Genomic DNA, 14,715 nt, shown 5'->3' with positions numbered 1-14,715 from the left:
AGGTCCCAACAGGAGTCCATCCTGGGCCACCTGCGGAATGTCAATTCTCGCCTGGACACTCTGATTGCTCCGCCAGCAACCTCCGCCAGTGCCATGACTCGCAATCCGGCAGCTCCGCTGCCCACTAATACCATGGTATCCTACCCCGGACCCCGGCTTTCTGCACCTCCTCGCTTCGGAGGCGACTCCGCCCAGGCTTGGGGCTTCATAAATCAGTGCACCCTGCACTTTGAACTCCTGTCCCACCAGTTTAACTCCGACCGGGCCAAAATTGCCTTCATCATGTCCCATCTCACCGGGGAGGCCCTGGCCTGGCTAAATCCTCTATGGGAGAGAGGAGACCCCCTGGTGTCTGACTTGCCTGCCTTTCTCACGGCTTTCCGGAAAGTCTTCGACGAACCCGGACGGAAGACCTGATCCGCATCATCACTGCTACGCCTCCGTCAGGGAAGTCTCACCGTGGGCTGGCCTGGGATAACGACGCTCTGGTATCCGTCTTCTGGGAGGGTCTGTCCGGCCGTATTAAAGATGAACTTGCCGGTCGGGACATTCCTACCACTCTCGATGACCTAATAACTCTTGCCACCCGGATTGACCTACGGTTCCAGGAGCGTGCCAAAGAGGTCACCCGTGAGAGGAGGTTTCCACGTCTAGCTCCTACTTTTCAGAAATCCGTCTCTCCCCAGGTACACTCTCCTGAGCCTATGCAGGTCGACCAGACCAAGATGGTCAAAACCCGTCAGGACTTACGCCGTGCCGAGGGGAGCTGCTTCTACTGTGGCAGTAAGGAGCACCGGATCCGTGCCTGCCCGGAGAGGTCGGGAAACGCCTGTGTCTAGGTTCGCTCAGAGAGGTCGACCTAGACAAGAATAAATCCTCTCCATCTCTGCTGCTGCCAGTCTCAATCGTCTGCGGGGAGAACCGTTATTTCGAACTAGCCCAACTTGACTCTGGAGCAGCCCGGAATCTTATTTCACAGTCCCTGGTAGAGAAATACCGCATCCCCACCAAACCTCTGGCTGTACCCTTGTCTGTTGCTGCCGTGGATGGGGGTCTCTTACCACGCCCCATCCAACTCATCACCGAATCCATTACTCTGCAGGTGGGAATGCTGCATTCTGAGAGTATCTCCTTTCATGTTCTGCCTGGACTCTCTCACGCCCTCTTGCTAGGTCTACCTTGGCTCCAGAGACATGCACCCGTGCTTGACTGGCAGACCGGAGAAGTCCTTCGCTGGGGACAGGACTGCCATAAGACCTGTCTGGTTCCCGTCCATCCCGTCCGTCCTTCTCCTACCCCAGCTAATCTACCTGGACTTCCGATTCCTTATTGGTCTTATGCTGATGTCTTTAATAAAAAGGAGGCAGAGACACTACCCCCTCATAGACCATACGACTGCCCTATCGACCTGTTACTCGGTACTACTCCTCCCCGTGGGCGTATTTATCCATTATCCGCTGCTGAGACCCGGTCGATGTCCGAATATATTGAGGAGAATCTGGCCAGGGGATTCATCCGGAAATCTACCTCCCCGGCGGGAGCAGGCTTCTTTTTCGTCAAAAAGAAGGACGGCTCTCTCCGTCCCTGTATAGACTATAGAGGCCTTAACCAGATCACGGTGAAGAATAAGCACCCCCTTCCGCTCATTCCGGAGTTATTTGATCGTCTGAGGGGGGCTAGAATCTTCACCAAACTGGACCTCCGAGGGGCGTACAACCTGGTTCGTATCCGTCAGGGGGATGAATGGAAGACGGCATTCAACACCCGGGACGGCCACTATGAATATCTGGTAATGCCCTTTGGTCTCTGTAACGCTCCTGCCGTCTTTCAAGAGTTGGTCAATGACATCTTCCGGGACCTTCTCTACTCCTGCGTAGTGGTGTACCTGGACGACATCTTGGTCTTCTCTCCGGATCTCCAGACTCACCGGAGGGACGTTCGTCAGGTCCTGCTCAGGCTCAGGCAGAATCACCTCTTCGCTAAATACGAGAAGTGCCTCTTTGAGCAGACCTCGCTTCCGTTTTTGGGCTACATTATTTCTCAGACCGGCCTACGAATGGATCCAGAGAAACTGTCTGCCATCGAGAAATGGCCTCGACCGGAGGGGTTGAAGGCCATTCAGCGGTTCCTGGGCTTCGCCAACTACTACCGCCTCTTCATACCGCACTTCTCTTCCCGGACTGCCCCAATTTCCGCGCTCACCCGTAAGGGTACTAATCCCAAAGAGTGGCCGCCCGAAGCAGAGGAGGCCTTTCTTTCCTTAAAACAGGCCTTCTCTTCCGCCCCGGTGCTGCATCGCCCGGACGGCAACAAGCAGTTCTTCCTGGAAGTTGACGCCTCCTCCTCTGGAGCCGGAGCGGTACTTACTCAAAAATCATCTTCCGGGAGGATGGTAACTTGCGGCTTCTTCTCTAAACTCTTCTCCTCCTCAGAGCGCAATTATTCCATAGGAGACCGAGAGTTATTGGCCATCAAACTGGCATTGGAGGAGTGGCGTTACCTGCTCGAGGGGGCTCTTCACCCGGTAATAATTTACACTGACCACAAGAACTTGGCTTACCTCCAGCATGCCCAGAGACTTAACCCGCGCCAAGCCCGGTGGTCCTTGTTTTTTGCTCGCTTTGATTTTGTTCTTCATTTTCGCCCGGCTGACAAAAACGTCAAGGCGGACGCCTTGTCTCGATCCTTTCTGGTGTCTGATCTCGAGGAAGATCCGAAACACATCATCGATCCCGCCAGAGTAATGCAGGTGGCTCCCGTGAGTCTAAATCGTCTCCCTCCCGGAAAGACGTTCGTATCCGTACCTGATCGGGAGAAGATCCTTCACTGGGGTCACTCGTCTAAACTGGCTGGCCACGCCGGTCAGAAAAAGACCCTCCAGCTTATTACCCGGCACTACTGGTGGCCTACCCTGCACAAGGACGTAATAGACTTTGTTTCTGCCTGTGTGTCCTGCGCCCGCAACAAGGTTCCGAGACATCTGCCAGCCGGTCGCCTCCTTCCGCTTTCTGTACCTGCTGCCCCCTGGCAGCATATAGCAATGGACTTTATAACTGACCTCCCAGTCTCTGCCGGTTGTACGGTCATTTGGGTGGTCGCTGACCGCTTCTCCAAGATGGCTCATTTCGTTCCCCTGCCAGGCCTCCCGTCTGCACCCGAGCTAGCTAAAGACTTTATTCGTCACATCTTTCGTCTTCATGGCCTGCCCCTCCACATCGTGTCGGATCGTGGGGTACAGTTCACCTCACGCTTCTGGAGAGCCACTTGTAAACTGCTAGACGTCACCCTGGACTTCTCTTCCGCTTACCACCCACAGTCCAATGGTCAAGTGGAGCGGATCAATCAGAACCTGACCAGTTACCTCCGGCACTTCGTTAATGCCCATCATTCAGACTGGGTGGATCTCCTACCATGGGCCGAGTTCTCTTATAACAATCACGAGAGCGAATCCTCCTCCAAATCCCCGTTTTTTGTAGTCTTCGGTCAGCATCCTCGGATTCCTTTTCCTGTCTCCACCTCTGTGGACAACCCGGCTGCGGAATCTCTCGTTAGCAAATTTTCCTCCATTTGGGAGAGTACCCGATCCGCACTCCTTCAGTCGTCCGAACGGATGAAAAGACACGCTGACAAAAAACGCCTGGATCCTCCACAATTTCGTCCTGGAGATAAAGTCTGGCTCTCATCTAAATATGTCCGACTCAAGATACCTTCTTACAAGTTAGGGCCTCGGTTCATCGGTCCTCTGGAGGTCATCAGTCAGATCAACCCGGTGGCCTATAAATTGAAACTCCCGGCCAACTTACGGATCCCTAACTCCTTCCATGTATCTCTCCTCAAACCTGTGGTACTTAACTCTTTTTCCAAGTCTACAGGTACGCCTCCTGCTCCGGTTTCTGCTGAGGACGAGTTTGAGGTAGAGAACATTCTTGCCACCAAAAGGGTAAGAGGAAAGACCTTTTTTCTAGTAGATTGGAAGGGGTTTGGTCCTGAGGAGAGAACGTGGGAGCCCCGGGAGAACATCCATGCCCCGCTCATCCTTGCTAAATTTCTGTCTGGCCTAAAAAATGGGGGGCCTAAAGGGGGGGGTACTGTAGCGCCGGCGTCCCTGCCCTCTGCTAGGCAGGGACGCTGTTCCCCTCACCTCTCTGCTCCGTGCCCGGCGTCCTCCTCCCGCTCTGCTGGCAGCGCGCGCTCCTTCCCGGCCACTGTGCTTAGGGCGCGCGCGCGTGCTCTCCCTCCCTCTTAAAGGGGCCGCGCGCGCCGTCCTAAGGAGTCCCCGGCCAATGGCCGGAGGACTTCACCATATATAAGGCACCTCCTCCAAAATGGAGGTGCCCGAGCAATGTTGTTGCACTGTTCACTACTCTGCTTCAGCCCTCAGGTCCCGTTGCCAGTTACCTGCCAGATTCCTGCCAGCTTGCTGTCTTATTCCTGCCTGATATTCTGCTACCTGCCTGCTAGCCTGTGGTCCGACGGTCTGCCTTGCAACTCCTGTCAGTCTGTCTAAGGACCAGCTTGCCCGCTCACCTGGGAGCGCACATCAACTACCTGCCTGCTTGCCTGAGGTCCGACGGTCTGCCTTCCAACTCTTGTCAGTCTGTCTATGGACCAGCTTGCCCGCTCACCTGGGAGCGCACATCTGCTACCTGCCTGCTAGCCTACCTGGAGGCTCCGCCGTCACGTGCTGTGACCACCCGCCTGTCCAGAGACTTCTGCCCGCTCACCTGGGAGCGCTCATCTGCCGCCTGTCTGTTGGTCTTCCTGGAGGCTCCGCCGTCACATGCTGTGACCACCCGTTTATCCAGAGACTCTCGCCTGCTCACCTGGGAGCTCACGTCTACCATCAGCCGCCACAGGTCGTACCAACCCTTTACCCAGAGACTGCCCCGGTCACTTGCCGTAACCATCTGCCCGTTCATCCAGAGACTGCCCCGGTCACTTGCCGTGACCATCTGCCCGTTCATCCAGAGACTGCCCCGGTCACTTGCCGTGACCATCTGCCCGTTCCCCCAGAGACTGCCCCGGTCACTTGCCGTGACCATCTGCCCGTTCATCCAGAGACTGCCCCGGTCACTTGCCGTGACCTCCTGCCCGTTCTTCTAGAGACTGTCCCGGTCACCTGCTGTGACTGCCTGCCTGGTCGCCACCCGCTCCCTTACAAGGACCGCCCCCTTGTATAGTAGCTCAGAGGTTCCGCCTCCCAGACCCGTTACACCTCATTAGACTGCGGTGTACACAGTTTATTGTATAGACCTTTGCTGCACAATGGGACAGTGTTCATTTATGTATAATAATCCATAGATGTGGGACAGGTCCATAGGGATATGTACAAACACCCTCCATATAAATGTGCACATATAAGCTAACACTGCCCCCTACAGCTTCAGTGGCTGATCTCAGGTGCCCACAGGGAATCAGTGCCCATGTATTGTTAGTAGACTTCCATTGTAGTCTTTATTAACACATCTACAACCCTTTGTATTATTCTGAACCTCCATAGAAGTGAATGGAGAAAGCCTATCATGCACAGCCACTTCTATGTTCATATTACCTAGAGATACAGCCTTATCTCGATAGCTGCGGGGGGCTACAGAGGTGGAGCCAACATCTATTAGCCATTTATGGCTTCTTTGGTGGATATATCTGAGAGGGAAATAACCCTTTAATTGGGTTATCCACTACTAGACACCAACTATTGATGGGCCAAGGGAGGTGAGAAAACTAAAAGAAATTGATATCTCCAGACCAGCGCTGCATACCCCACTGGTTACATGAGGTTAACAACCAGTGGGGGCAACGCATGAGTGTTGCAGCTTCTGATTGGTTGCAGCATTCATATTTCATCTAAGCCAGAAGAAGTAGTGCTCACATGACCCCCCTGCCAGATGTTGATGTCAGAATAATGGCGGGATACACAACAATGAGTATAAGAGGGCACTGGTTTGGGAGGTGATTTGGGGATTTTTTTATATTTTCCCCTTCCTAGGTCCACAAATAAGACCCTACAAGTTCCAGGTAACATAGGTACACAGAACACCCTTTTTGGGCTGTGCATCTTCTCTATATACAGTGGGGAAAAAAGTAAACTGCTCAAAAAAATAAAGGGAGCACTTAAACAACAGAATATAACTCCAAGTAAATCAAACTTCTGTGAAATCAAACTGTCCACTTAGGAAGCAACACTGATTGACAATCAATTTCACATGCTGTTGTGCAAATGGAATACACAATAGATGGAAATTATTGGCAATTATTAAGACACCCTCAATAAAGGAGTGGTTCTGCAGGTGGGGACCACAGATCACATCTCAGTACCAATGCTTTCTGGCTGATGTTTTGGTCACTTTTGAATGTTGGTTGTGCTTTCACACTCGTGGTAGCATGAGACGGACTCTACAACCCACAGAAGTTGCTCAGGTAGTGCAGCTCATCCAACATGGCACATCAATGCAAGCTGTGGCAAGAAGGTTTGCTGCATCTGTCAGCGTAGTGTCCAGAGGCTGGAGGCGCTGCCAGGAGACAGGCCAGTACACCAGGAGACGTGGAGGGGGCCGTAGGAGGGCAACAACCCAGCAGCAGGACCGCTACCTCCGCCTTTGTGCAAGGAGGAACAGGAGGAGCACTGCCAGAGTCCTTCAAAATGACCTCCAGCAGGCCACAAATGTGCATGTGTCTGCACCAACGGTTTGAAACAGACTCCATGAGGGTGGTATGAGGGCCTGACGTCCACAGATGGGGGTGGTGCTCACAGCCCAACACCGTGAAGGACACTTGGCATTTTCCACAGAACACCAGGATTGGCAAAGTCGCCACTGGCACCCTGTGCTCTTCATAGATGAAAGCAGGTTCACACTGAGCTCATGCGACAGACGAGACAGAGTCTGGAGAGGCCGTGGAGAGCGCATAGTGGGTAAACAACCTTACGCGGTGAAATGAGCTGCATCTGGATCTCGTCCACCTAAAGGGACTGTCAGCACAGAATGACTGTTCAAACTAAGTCCCAACTCTCGGTGCTTCGGGGCCAATCATTTATATACACCTTCCCATCTGCTTGTTTTCCCTCTATCCACACCCTCCTCTTCTTTGATTGACAGCTCTGGCTTCATAGAACCAGAGAAGGAAGGAGACAGAGGTAAAACAAGCAGGTTGGAAGGTGTATATAAATGATTGGCCCACGCCGTGATCCATGGAGCGCTTGTACTTGGTTTCAACAGTCATTCTGTGCTGACAGTCCCTTTAAAATCAGTGTTTCCCAAACTCCAGTCCCCACGGCCCCCCACAGGTCATGTCTTCAGGATTTCTATAGTATTGCACAGGTGAGAGAATTCCTGATTCCTTGATGATACTTTCATCACATGTGTAATACTGAGGAAATCCTGAAAACCTGACCTGTTGGGGGCCATGAGGACTGGAGTTTGGGAAACACTGCCTTAAATGGAGCGGTGCTGCAGTTTTATTATTCAGCGATTAGCAGGATCCCCCAACAATTTCTTAAGCAATGAGAAAATGCAGTCCCTAATGATGTCCTCTGACAATAAGCGGATCACGGACAGCAGATGCATTGGGTTCTGCATTTCTTGGAGAATGGGATGGGGCAGCTTCTGTCTTCTCAGTGATACAATCAGGAAGGAGATGCAGCGTGAGACAATCCCTGTCTAGATCTTTGATCTGATCATCAATACAGAGGGCTGATTGGGGAAGACAGAGGGAAAGGCTAATAAGATTATTAAAAAAAAATTAGTTTTTCAGCTGGTACTTCCTCTGGGGTCAGTATGCCAACCTCATTGACTTCATAGCACTTGCCAGAGTGGGCAGACACGATTTATTGCCTTTACACACGTCACCTCCACACAGGGCGATGCTGGCTACCACGCCTCTGTAGTGATCAAACGCTGAGTCAAACAGCAGGGCTTTAAGAGGGCTGCCCTTTTCAATCTTGGGACTAAAACACAAAAATAAGACATCCTGTTAAGGGGTATAAAGGTAAGTAAACCGCGTTCAGTCCGGGGTGATGAATTCCAAAAGACAAAGTTTATTCTGCCATCACATAACGTTTCGACCTGTTATAGGTCTTTATCAAGTATATACAAAGACATACAGGGATACTGATCCCCCTGGTCAGTGGCCAGAACCCTGTAAATTCCCCTTAAATGGTCCAAAACTGAAACTGTGGGAACAATCGAATCCACTTAGGGTTCAGCAAACTTACAGTCAAGGGTTTGATAAAGTTATCTACACCCTTGTGTCTCCGGGAAGCATGGCGTACGTTCACGTGCTGAAAATGCCGACCAGTGCTGGAGTGAGCGGAGGTCCGCAGCTTGTGAAACTACAGATCCCAGCAGGCTGACGGTCTCTCATCAAGTTATGCTGGGAGTCGCAGTTTCACAAATAGTGCTAGAGGATCCATGTCAGAAATATGAGGCTGCCACTAGGGTTTCTCCCACAAATATGTAATCGGACGTGGAGCAGATCCGCACGTGGATGAGCCATATTCTCTATCTGTGAACATACTACTCTCCTTCACTCAGATTGTAAGTGGTTCTGCAGCGCATCTGTGCAGAGCAAGCTGTCAATCAAAATCCGGGCCAGGTTTACAGCCGTCACCTCCGATATAGTGAGCGGTGCTGTGATCCAAGACTGTAGCCGCTCTGTGCACAACGATGAGTGAAGGCCGGCGGCTGCAGGGAGGAAAGAAGTTAATTTTCTCCTGGTACCTGCATTATCAATAAGGCGGCCGGGCAACATTGTAACAATATTTATCTGCAGATTAACCCTATACCTGCAGGTACATAGCATTTTTCAAGGTGACAGGTTCCCTTTAATAAAGAGAAGATGGATAGAGCCGCATTAGTCCATACTCACAGTGGAAGCCTCCTGACAACTTCTTGAAGAACACTTTCCATATTTGTTCCAAGCTTTGCCGAGATCTAATAGAAATAAACAGAGAAATTAATTTCTTAATACAGTTTAGAACTCGGCTCCAATGAATCACAAGAAATGAAACCTGTTTGAAGCTGACAAGCAATCAAGCCCCTCCGTAAGCCACACAGAACATGGCTACTTATGTCATCTGCAGGTGATTAAAGGAACCTGTCATGTTGAAATGGTATAAGATCTGTAGGGGGATGTTGTAGAGCAGAGAAGTTGATCAGACTGATAGACATATCTGTGGGAAGAGAGTCAGTAAGACTTGCATTTTATGCAGAGAAAGTCCTGCCGTATGTACACTAGTCCAGTGGGCGGTCCTAAGTGATTGACAGTTCCCTGTATGACCATGCAGGCAAAGATAGCTGTCAATCACTAGCATGACCGCCCACTGGACTCATCTATACAAACAGCAGGATTCCACTGAATAAATTGATACAGGAAAAATATCTATCTTTGTACTGTGTTAGCCAGTAGATAGAAGAGTATTTAGATTTGAGAGTCCTCAGTGGTTGATACCTTTTAATGGCTAACGGAAAAGATGGTAACAAATTGCAAGCTTTCCAGACTACTCAGGTCTCAGGTCTGCCTGATGAAGAGGCCTGAGCAGTTTGGAAAGCTTGCAATTTGTTACCATCTTTTCAGTTAGCCATTAAAGGTATCAACCACTGAGGACTCTCAAATCTAATGAATGAATTACAATTTATACTGAATCTTCTCCCACAAACCTATATATCGTTCTGCTCAGTTTCTCATGGGTAAAACCTGTAAGTCTGAATGGGGCTGTAATGTTATTACAATCATGTTGTAATGGGGTTTGGGAGGTGGAACCTCTGAGCAACTATACAAGGGGGCGGTCCTTGTAAGGAAGCGGGTGGCTCCCAGGGAAGAAGGGCAGGTAGTCACAGCAAGTGACAGGGACAGTCTCTGGGTAGAAGGGCAGGTAGTCACGGCAAGTGACAGGGACAGTCTCTGGGTAGAAGGGCAGGTAGTCACGGCAAGTGACAGGGACAGTCTCTGGGTAGAAGGGCAGGTAGTCACGGCAAGTGACAGGGACAGTCTCTGGGTAGAAGGACAGCAGGCAGGTGGCTGGTGAGCGCTCCCAGGTGAGCAGGCGAGAGTCTCTGGACAGGCATGTGGTCACGGCAAGTGACGGCAGAGCCTCCAGGTAGACTAGCAGACAGGTAGCAGGTGGACGCTCCCAGTTGAGCGGGCAAGAGTTTCTGGACACACAGGTGGTCACGGCAAGTGACGGCAGAGCCTCCAGGTAGACTAGCAGACAGGTAGCAGGTGGACGCTCCCAGTTGAGCGGGCAAGAGTCTCTGGACGGGCAGGTGGTCACGGCAAGTGACGGCAGAGCCTCCAGGTAGGCTAGCAGGCAGGTAGCAGGTGAGCGCTCCCAGGTGAGCGGGCAAGAGTCTCTGGACAGGCAGGTGGTCACGGCAAGTGACGGCAGAGCCTCCAGGTAGGCTAGCAGGCAGGTAGCAGGTGAGCGCTCCCAGGTGAGCGGGCAGGCTGGTCCATAGACAGACTGACAGGTGTCGGAAGGCAGACCGTCGGACCGCAGGCTTGCAAGCAGGTAAGCGGATATCAGGCAGGTATCAAGCAGGAATCTGGCAGGTAACAAGCAGGAATCTGGCAGGTGACTGGCAGGTAACAAGCAGGAATCTGGCAGGTGACTGGCAGGTAACTGGTAACGGGACCTGAGGGCTGAAGCAGAGTGAAGGCTTTGCAACAACATTGCTCGGGCACCTCCATTTTGGAGGAGGTGCCTTATATATGGTGAAGTCCTCCGGCCATTGGCCGGGGACTCCTTAGGACGGCGCGCGCGGTCCCTTTAAGAGAGGGGGAGCGCGCCCGCGCGCGCCCTAAGCACCGTGGCCGGGAAGCAGCGCGCGCTGCCAGCAGAGCGGGAGGAAGACACCGGGCACGGAGCGGAGAGGTGAGGTGAACAGCATCCCTGCCTAGCAGGAGGCAGGGACGCCGACGCTACAGTACCCCCCCCTTTAGGCCCCCCCTTTTTTATGCCAGAGAGAAATTTATCAAGGATGAGAGGGGCATGGATGTTCTCCCGGGGCTCCCACGTTCTCTCCTCAGGACTAAACCCCTTCCAATCTACCAGAAAAAAGGTTTTTCCTCTTACCCATTTGGTGGCCAGAATGTTCTCTACCTCAAACTCGTTCTCAGCGGAAACCGGAGCAGGGGGCGTACCTGTAGACTTGGAAAAAGAGTTAAGTACCACGGGTTTGAGGAGAGATACATGGAAGGAGTTAGGGATCCGTAAGTTGGCCGGGAGTTTCAATTTATAGGCCACCGGATTGATTTGTTTGATAACTTCCAGTGGGCCGATGAACCGAGGCCCTAACTTGTAGGAGGGAATCTTGAGCCGGACATACTTGGACGAGAGCCAGACTTTATCTCCAGGACGGAATTGTGGAGGATCCAGTCGTTTTTTGTCAGCGTGTTTTTTCATCCGCTCGGACGACTGAAGGAGTGCGGATCGGGTACTCTCCCAAATGGAGGAGAATTTGCTAATGAGAGATTCCGCAGCCGGATTGTCCACCGAGGTGGAGACGGGAAATGGGATCCGAGGATGCTGACCGAAGACTACAAAAAGCGGGGATTTGGAGGAAGATTCGCTCTCGTGATTATTGTAAGAGAATTCAGCCCATGGTAGGAGATCCACCCAGTCCGAATGGTGGGCATTAACGAAGTGCCGGAGGTAACTGGTCAGGATCTGATTGATCCGCTCCACTTGCCCATTGGACTGTGGGTGGTAAGTTGAGGAGAAGTCCAGGGTAACGTCAAGCAGCTTACATGTGGCTCTCCAGAAGCGTGAGGTGAACTGAACCCCACGATCTGACACGATGTGGAGGGGCAGGCCATGGAGACGGAAGATGTGGCGGATAAAGTCTTTAGCCAGTTCGGGTGCAGACGGGAGACCCTGCAGGGGAATGAAGTGCGCCATCTTGGAAAAGCGGTCAGCGACCACCCAAATGACCGTACAACCGGCAGAGACAGGGAGATCCGTTATAAAGGCCATAGCTATATGCTGCCACCAGGCAGCAGGTACTGGAAGAGGAAGGAGGCGACCGGCTGGCAGGTGTCTCGGAACTTTGTTGCGGGCGCAGGACACACAGGCTGAAACAAAGTCTATTACATCCTTGTGCAGGGTAGGCCACCAGTAATGCCGGGTAATAAGCTGGAGGGTCTTTTTCTGACCGGCGTGGCCAGCTAGCTTAGATGAGTGACCCCAGAGTAGGACCTTCTTCCGATCAGGTACTGTTACGAACGTCTTACCGGGACGGAGACGATTTAGATTCACGGGAGCCACCTGCATTACTCTGGCGGGATCAATGATGTGCTTCGGTTCCTCCTCTAGGTCAGACACCAGGAAGGATCGGGACAAGGCGTCAGCTTTGATGTTTTTGTCTGCCGGGCGAAAATGAAGAACGAAATCAAAGCAGGCAAAAAACAAGGACCACCGGGCTTAGCGCGGGTTAAGTCTCTGGGCACTCTGGAGGTAAGCCAAGTTCTTGTGGTCCGTGTAAATAATTAACGGGTGAAGAGCCCCCTCGAGCAGGTAACGCCACTCCTCCAGTGCCAGCTTAATGGCCAATAACTCTCGATCTCCTATAGAATAATTGCGCTCAGAAGAGGAGAAGAGTTTGGAGAAGAAGCCGCAAGTTACCATTCTTCCGGAAGGCGACTTTTGGGTAAGTACCGCTCCGGCTCCAGAGGAGGAGGCGTCAACTTCCAGGAAGAATTGTTTGTTGCCGTCCGGACGATGCAGCACCGGGGCGGAAGAGAAAGCCTGTTTTAAGGAAAGAAAGGCTTCCTCTGCTTCGGGCGGCCATTTTCTGTAATTAGTGCCCTTACTGGTGAGCGCAGAGATTGGGGCAGTCCGGGAAGAGAAGTGCGGTATGAAGAGGCGGTAGTAGTTGGCGAAACCCAGGAACCGCTGAATAGCTTTCAACCCCTCTGGTCGGGGCTACTTCTGGATGGCAGACAGTTTCTCAGGATCCATTCGTAGGCCGGTCTGAGAGATTATGTAGCCCAGAAACGGAAGCGAGGTCTGCTCAAAGAGGCACTTCTCATATTTAGCGTAGAGGTGGTTCTGCCTGAGCCTGAGCAGAACCTGACGAACATCCCTCCGGTGTGTGGGGAGATCCAGAGAGAAGACCAAGATGTCGTCCAGGTACACCACTACGCAGGAGTAGAGAAGGTCCCGGAAGATGTCATTGACCAACTCTTGAAAGACGGCGGGAGCGTTACAGAGACCGAAGGGCATTACCAGGTATTCATAGTGGCCGTCCCGGGTGTTGAATGCCGTCTTCCATTCATCCCCCTGACGGATACAGACCAGGTTATACGCCCCACGGAGGTCCAGCTTGGTGAAGATTCTAGCCCCCCTCAGACGGTCAAATAATTCCGGAATGAGCGGAAGGGGGTATTTATTCTTCACCGTGATCTGGTTAAGGCCTCTATAGTCTATACAGGGACGGAGTGAGCCGTCCTTTTTGATGAAGAAGAAGCCTGCTCCCGCCGGGGAAGTAGATTTCCGGATGAATCCCCGGGCCAGATTCTCCTCAATATATTCTGACATGGATCGGGTCTCAGCAGCGGACAAAGGGTAAATGCGCCCACGGGGAGGAGTAGCGCCGGGCATCAGGTCGATTGGGCAGTCGTATGGTCTATGAGGGGGTAATGTCTCTGCCTCCTTTTTATTAAAGACGTCCGCATACGACCAATAAGGAGCCGGAAGACCAGGTAGATTGGCTGGAGTAGGAGAAGGACGGACAGGATGGACGGGAACTAAGCAAGTCTTATGGCAGTCCTGTCTCCAGCGAAGGACTTCTCCGGTCTGCCAATCAAGCACGGGTGCATGTCTCTGAAGCCAAGGTAGGCCTAATAAGAGGGCGTGAGAGAGTCCAGGCAGAACATGAAAGAAGATGCTCTCAGAGTGCAGCATTCCCACCTGCAGGGTTATGGATTCGGTGATGAGTTGGATGGGATGTGGTAAGAGGCCCCCATCCACGGCAGCGACAGATAAGGGTACAGCTAGAGGTTTGGTGGGAATGCGGTATTTCTCTACCAGAGACTGAGAAATGAGATTTCCGGCAGCTCCAGAGTCAAGTTGGGCTAGTTCAAAATAACGGTTCTCCCCGCAGATGATAGAGACCGACAGCAACAGAGATGGAGAGGATTTACTCTTGTCTAGGACGACCTCTCTGAGCGATCCTAGACACAGGCGTTTCCCGACCTCTCCGGGCAGGAACGGATCCGGTGCTCCTTACTGCCACAGTAGAAGCAGCTCCCCTCGGCTCGGCGTAACTCTTGACGGGTTTTGACCATCTTGGTCTGGTCGACCTGCATAGGCTCAGGTGAGTGCGCCTGGGTAGTAACGGGAGAAGTGACAGGTTTCTGGAAGGTAGGGGCTAGACGTGGAAACCTCCTCTCACGGGTGACCTCTTTGGCGCGCTCCTGGAACCGGATGTCAATCCGGGTGGCAAGTGTTATTAAGTCGTCGAGAGTGGTAGGAATGTCCCGACCGGCGAGTTCATCTTTAATACGGCCGGACAGACCCTCCCAAAAGACAGACACCAGGGCGTCGTTATCCCAGGCCAGCTCCAAAGCAAGGGTACGGAACCGTATGGCGTATTGGCCCACGGAGAGATTTCCTTGACGGAGGCGTAGCAGAGATGATGCGGATGAGGTCTTCCGTCCTGGTTCGTCGAAGACTTTCCGGAAGGCCGTGAGAAAGGCTGGCAGGTTGGACACCAGGGGGTC

The sequence above is a fragment of the Phyllobates terribilis genome, unplaced genomic scaffold, assembly GCF_046119375.1.
Source record: "Phyllobates terribilis strain yellow unplaced genomic scaffold, ASM4611937v1 Scaffold_134__1_contigs__length_4944459, whole genome shotgun sequence".
Classification (NCBI taxonomy): Eukaryota; Metazoa; Chordata; class Amphibia; order Anura; family Dendrobatidae; genus Phyllobates; species Phyllobates terribilis.
Note: the sequence above shows the minus strand (reverse complement) of the source record.